The sequence below is a fragment of the Amblyomma americanum genome, chromosome 1 (genome assembly GCF_052857255.1).
Source record: "Amblyomma americanum isolate KBUSLIRL-KWMA chromosome 1, ASM5285725v1, whole genome shotgun sequence".
Classification (NCBI taxonomy): Eukaryota; Metazoa; Arthropoda; class Arachnida; order Ixodida; family Ixodidae; genus Amblyomma; species Amblyomma americanum.
This window is the reverse complement of record NC_135497.1, coordinates 63,079,998-63,086,884: the sequence shown is the minus strand read 5'-3', so window position 1 is coordinate 63,086,884 and position 6,887 is coordinate 63,079,998. Positions and strand designations below refer to the sequence as shown.

Here is a 6,887-nt window from a genome sequence, read left to right as displayed (position 1 = left end):
TGTGGAGACCTGTGTTGGCTGACGTCAAAGAACAAGGGAATCACGTTCACAATTAACGGAGTTAACTAAACAGTTCTAAACTTTTTAACGATTACAGATAGGCGCCTGATTTCAATTCAAGATTTTAGCCGGCCGTTAACAATAGCCATATCAGTATTTAGAATTTCAAAAGCATAATTACCCCTCTCCCCCGCCATCGGGGCTTAGCAAACTTGGGCTATTTCTCACGCCATTCGAAAGTCGCATGCCTGCGTATGACGTACAGCGACGCCCATCAAATTGCGTCACTGAGTGACGTACGTGCCACATGACAATCTCTGCCCCGCCCTCATTGAGGTGTTCCCCGCGTCTCGCTGTTTTGCTGCTCCAGCGTAGGTGGAACAGAAAATATATTTAGCGGATACTTAGCGCATGAAAATTTCCGCAGAACATATTGACAATAGGAGGAAGTGTTCGAGTCGTTTGAAAAAAGAAAACACGCAAGCGCAAATTTGGTTCTATACATAGCTCGCACGTGACGTCACTTCTGCCCCCATGAAGCGTTGGCGGCCATCTTGCCGAACCATTCGGCTGAATGCTCCGGTCCGCCTTGTGATGCCTGGGCGCTCCTGGGACGTTTTGGATTATTTTCTCAACCTTTCGCTGCGATGCCTACTCCAGAGAGGAATGAGACCTTCAGTGCAGGCCACTACTCTGAAATTATTCGATCGGCGCGCGTACGCTACTCAGACTAAGTAAAAATTTGCGACAATATGGGTCCGTACACCCTGCGACCGGGAGTCGACACGGCTATGGACATTTATGTGTTACCTGAAGTTACCGACGTTGATATCGTGTTTGTACTCTTCCAGCTTTGTGACATTGGAAGAAATGAAAGCGTTCAAATTATTGCAGGCACACAAGCATTTCTCCGGCGGGTGGGCGAGAAGCCTGTCTGCGATGCGCCTACCAGACGAAAAGCTTGGCCTCTGCACGCCGCTTTCTCTGCCATCGTTGCTCGCTGCGGTCGTGGCGATCGGAACCGGCTAGCCTAATGCTGTAGCCAAGATACAGCGACGTGGGACCCGGTCTGGGTTGGTGTTGTCAGACAAATCGAATGGCGTCAATCCAAACAGCAACATTCACTTCAGGATTTAGTCCTTGCTTCCCATGTTGTCGCAAACAATTAGTTCAGGGCAAAAGCCTCTTACCTGTCACGAATTGCGCTGCGGACACAAGAAAACTGGGGTCGTCGAGGTCCAAATCGTCGCGCTTAATGCGAACCAGTCACAGCCTGCGCCGGTTCGTACTGGCAGTCTTGGAGCGCTCGTACTTGCATGCCTACGATTATCTTACGAATGCGGAAGTAGTTCATGTTAATCTGCTACTTCTTTCGCCTGGACCTGTCGCCACGGTTGGAGCACCCAAGGGTGGCACACAAATCCATATTGAAGCTACGGATGAACGAGAACCAACACAATGCGGGCTAACAGAGGTTGCGGTAAGCTAGAGGCGGTGGTTCGGCAGCATGGCCGACTGGCATCCCATGGTCACCGGATTCGACGTCGGCGCACCCTATGTATGCTGTTTAAATTTCAATCTACAGAGGACTGCTGACCTCTTTCGTGACGGGGCCTATAACCAGTCCACAGGATTCGTGTGTGCGATTTTGGCAATTGTGGAGAACGCATTCACATGTTTTAGCACATGCAAATGGTCGTCAGACGCAGTTCTGTCTACAGTGACCTCCAGGGACGATTGCTTACATCGCAGGACGCGCGTACAATAAGGGAGAAGAGCCGACGTTACCCGGTCTGCAGAGCAGTGCTGAAGGCTGTCGGCAGCAGTCGTCAGCGTCGAAGACAAAACATTTGGCTGTTTTAAATAATGTAAGTGGTATTTATAGATACAGATACTTAAAATCAAGCATGGTGATGGTGGAGGAAGCGTGTATAATGAGCTGAAAGCGGAGGTCCTACGCGAAGCGTTTCTCAGGTTATCGTAGTGAAAACGAGGAAAACTGCAACTAATGAGCAAGTGATAAAGGTGATATTTAAGACAAGGAGAGCGCACCCCGCGCTTTATGCCAAGTAAATCAGCAGTACTCTTTGTGAACAGCCATGTACAGTCTAGCGTGATTTGAAGGTTATCACGTACGTTCCAGCTGAAACGGAAGATCAAATATTTGGTGGCGTGCGCTGTCACGATGGCGCCAAAAAAAACAATGCTGCAGAACGCAGGAATCCTTCGGCTAGCTAAGTTCATGCATTCGTTGCAGCCTTCTTGCGAAAATAAACTGCGTTACAGTAGTTTATTCCTAAAAGGTTAAGCCTGAAGGGATTACCTTCAAATCGCGTTAGACTGTGCACACAATCTCAGCGCGGGGCTGCAGTCGTCGTGATCGGCGCATTCCTCGGGGAACTTCGCGCTCATGCTGTTGTAGCCAGGCCTGCAGTTGGGCGAACAACGAGTTTAATGCGGTTGACCAAGTCACATATATACAGAAGCAAACGTGACGTCACAGATCCCGTGATTACGGGAGCTCGGTGACTACTGCAGATACAGCCGTGCTACATCTCCCCATTACTAAGACAAATTAATTATGCCTTTCAGGTTGCGGGTATCGACAGGGCTTGTGGCGAGTCATCGTGATTATGCGCAGCTCTTGATTGAAAGGAGTGGACTTCAGTGAGGCAGTCTTTGGGAGCCTTTGCTGGACTGTCTTCGCGATCGGTCGTTATGTCCCGCAGATGTTCTCTTGTGCGTCTGATTTCTCGACCATTTTCCGTTCTCAGGATCGCTGAACGGGGCGTGCCGGCTGGCCTCAAAAGAAGAGCAGGCGACCAGGTGTGCTGGAGGATGTCGTATGTAGTGACTGGCTGCCCTGGAGACAGTGGTGATAGGTGCCTCGTTCCGCGGTTATCGTAGACCTTCTGGCGTTGACGGATATCCTGGAGCCTGCTGTCAATGGCTTTGCTTGATACTGCCTCTGGTACAAGGTGGCTGGTGGGCACAGGCAGCAAGGTCCTGGTGTGCCGGCCCATGAGTCTGTGCACAAGTGACTCTAGAATATCATCTCTGGGGGTGTTGCGCCATTCGAGCAACGCCATATGAAAGTCAACTCGGTTACGTGAACATTTCTTTAGAAGCTTTTTGGCCTCTTGTACTGCTCTTTCCGTCATACTATTAGAGCGGGCATAATACGGACTTGACGTAATATGGGCAACGCCTAGCTGCTGCAGGAAATCTTAGAAAATCCGGATACTGAACAGTGGGCCGTTATTACTGCAGAGCTTAAGCGGTAAGCCATGTGTGGTGAACAGCTGAGCGCACCATGACGTTAGAGCTCTAGCAGTGCTCCGACGGAGTTCGCGGATCTAAAAAAAGGAATAAAAGTCCACAATTACGGCAAATTGACGACCCTTATGGAAGAACAGGTCCATGCCAACAAATTCCCACGGCCGCTTTGGATGTCGTGGAAGCAAAGAGGAATTTTCGCGTTTCGTGGCTGGTATTTTTGGCAGACAGCGCAATTCTTGCAGAACTGCTCTATCTCCTGTGACATATTTAGCCGTTAGATGTTCCTCTTGCCCGTGCCTTCATCTTTATCGCTCCCGGGTGCGTAGCGTGAAGCAGCAGCATAATTTCTCGCTTTTTCTGAAGATGGTACGATTACCTTGTTACTACGCAAAAGAAGACCGTCTTGCCTGTGCATCTCTTTTTTGTGGGACCAGTACGGACGCGCATTTTCCGGTACATCGCCTTTTCTGGCCAGCTTGTTTCGGCGTAACCTCGAAGCTTGACGAGAGCAGAATCTTCATTGGTGGCCGCAAGAAGTTCCTTCAGGCGGTGTTGCGAAGCAGAAACGTATTCAAGCACATTTACTTGAAATTGCTCCGTTTATTCTTGCATGAGTTGCTTGCTAGGGAACCTAGATAAGTCATCAGTCAAAAACAGCTTTCCCTGGCTTGTAGATCAGCTTAATAGGATATCGCTGCAAAGTCAAACGCGTGAACTGATTTAGTGGCTTGCTGAATATCAGTACCAAGGGGCGGTGATCCGTTTCAACAGTTACATTTTCCTGGCCGAAGATGTAATCGTGAAACTTGATGCAGCCATGCAGAATTGCCAAAGTTTGTCAATATGTTCGTAGCATTGCTGCGCCTGTGTTAGTGAGCGTGACGAGAAAGCGACGGGGCGGCCGTCTTGAATAAGCTCTGCACGAACTCCCATTTGGCTCGCGTCGACCGAAAGGGTGACCGGCTTAATTGCATCGAAGAATGAAAGGATTGGTGCATTCACTAAGCTCTGGTGCAACATTTCATAACTTCGTTGCTGAGCCTCGGTCCAAACCCATGCAATGTCTTTGCGCAGCAAAGTTCTCAGTGGGGCAGGCACGGCGGACATGTTAGGAATGAAACGTTGCGCATAGTTCATCATGCCAAGAAAGATTTGGAGTACCTTACTGTTCTTTGGCTCTTTTATTTACAATATGTCCTTCACACGACCTGGGTCTAGGCGGAGGCCTTCTGTGCTAAGGATGTGCCCTAAGTAGCGGACTTCGGGCTGCAAAAAGGTGCATTTCTAAAGGTTACGCTTGAGGTTGTTTTCAAGACAGCGTGACAACAAAAGCGACAGGTGGTGGTCATGCTCCTCCTTCGTGCGGCCCCAAAGTAATATGTCATCCATTACGACTGCTACGCACGGTAAGCCTTCCAGCAAGCGATGCATAGCTGCTTTGAATATTTCTGGATGTGACGCAATGCCGAAAGGCATTCGGAGAGACCGATGGCACCCATACGGCGTGCTCATGGTACATAGTTTAGAGCTTGATTCAGAGAGTTTAATTGGCCAAAATCCTGACGCCGCGTCGAGCGTTGAGAAGTACTTTGCACCGGATAGCGGCGAGGCTGTCTTCTCGGGTTAGCATTGGGTAATGTTCGCGCAGCAGCACTTTATTTTGCGCGGTAGGTTCCAGGAAAATTCTAACCTTGTCCTTCTTAACAACTGGAACCATATGGCTAGACCACTCCGTAGGCTCGGTTACCTTTGATATGACGCTTGTGCTTCCATACGCTGTAGCCCAGCCGCTACCTTGTCCTGAACAGCCACAGGAAATCGTCTTGCTGGAACGACGACGCCCACCGAGTCTGGCTTGAGCTTCATGTCGTACTCGAAGTCTTTTGGCTGCCCGAGTCCCTCGAAGACGTCTGTAAAAGGTTGCGCTGGCGGGTACAGTTTTTGCTGTATGTTTTGCATACGGTATATGAAGCCGAGACTTTCCGCTGCTGCACCACTCAAAGTGGCAGGGACGTCTTGTTCGACAGTAAAAAACGTTTGTTCCTCGGTTGTGTCGTTTGCAGGAAGCATCAATTGAACTTTCGCATGCGCGGCCGTTCTGTGTCCAAAAAATGCTGTGAGCTTGATATTGCAGGCTTGTTGAGGCTTTTCTGGCAGCTTTGCACGTGGGCTCGGTGACTGCACCTCAGCGCAGCCATCTAATCCGCTGATCTTTGCGATGCATGCGATCAACCAGCTGTTCGTCAGCCTACTGTTGCCGACCTTGGCAAGCCTTCTTTCGGGTGCGTCGTTTGACTGCGCACCACCATGCTCCAGTGACGAGCCGGGACGCTACCGCTTGCCGCTCGTCAGCTGCCCGCCCCGGATGACTGCTGCCACAACAGAGGAACAGTGGCTGCCGGCGCCGAAGGAATCTTGGACGGCCGCATCATCACGGACATCAACAGCTTCCCCCCATATAAAAGCACCCCCGCCACCGGCACCGTTCTGTGGGCTCGGTGACTGCACCTCAGCGCAGCCATCTAATCCGCTGATCTTTGCGATGCAGGTTAGTAAATCATATACCTCATTTGCCAAAAGATCAAGCAATTATAATCTGGGGCAGTTCCCGAGCCCACAGTGCTGTGTTGCCATTGCCGCCGAGTGTGTCACTATTGTTCATTCTTTGCTATTGTTATCAGGAGATATCGAAACTAACCCTGGTCCTAACGACAGCAGTGCAGTACTCGCGGAACTCCAGAAACTAACCGCAGGCCAAACCCAACTAATAGCCGAAGTACAAGGTCTGGAATCCCAGCTCACTACTACGGATAAAACCATAACTGATTTAAGCAATCGTATGGCCGACCTGGAAACACACTACCAAGCACTACTTCCCCTTCGAAACGACATTGAAAAGATGCAGGCTGACACAAGCAACATGGCGCGTATAATCCAGGAACTAGAGACCCGCATAGAGGACGCTGAAAACAGGTCACGCCGTAACAATCTCATCTTCTATGGTATCCCTGACTCTACTGATAGCGAAACGTGGGCAGAATCTGAAAAACTAATCATTGATGTTTGCCGTAATAACCTTCAAATAACTATAGAACCTCACGAAATAGAAAAAGCTCATCGCCTCGGTCGTCACTCACAAGATAAAAATCGTCCCATAATCGTGAAATTCACAAGTAGCAAAACTAAAGAATCCCTCCTATAAAATGGGCGAATTCTGAAAGACACGGTTTATAGTGTTGGAGAGGACTTCTCGCATGCCGTTCGTCACGCGCGAAAACAACTTGTTGCATTTGCTAAAGCCAGGTCTGCCAAATTTTCCTTCCGATTTAAAACACTTCACATCGGCTTGAACCGTTATATTTTTGACACTTCATCCAACACCGTCAAGCAACTCGCGTAGCTATCGTCCCTTCAGCCTACACCAATAAAACGCCAGCGTGCGACACCCTCAAATGTTCTCTCGTTTTCCGTGATATTCACTAACATCCGCAGCTTCCTCCCAAAGCGTGAACTCATATGCAAATGTAATTTCGTCATCCAGGAGCAATATACTTATACTAACTGAAACTTGGTTAAACAGTAACGTGTCCGACGCTGAAGTTTTAACT

General features: G+C 49.4%; 2 pseudogenes; one reads left to right on the top strand and one right to left on the bottom strand.

The window, feature by feature from the left end:
• Positions 1–2,588: 2,588 nt before the first annotated feature.
• Positions 2,589–5,238, bottom strand: LOC144100167 (uncharacterized; annotated as a pseudogene).
• A 290-nt stretch (positions 5,239–5,528) lies between these two features.
• Positions 5,529–6,679, top strand: LOC144100059 (uncharacterized; annotated as a pseudogene).
• Positions 6,680–6,887: the final 208 nt, after the last annotated feature.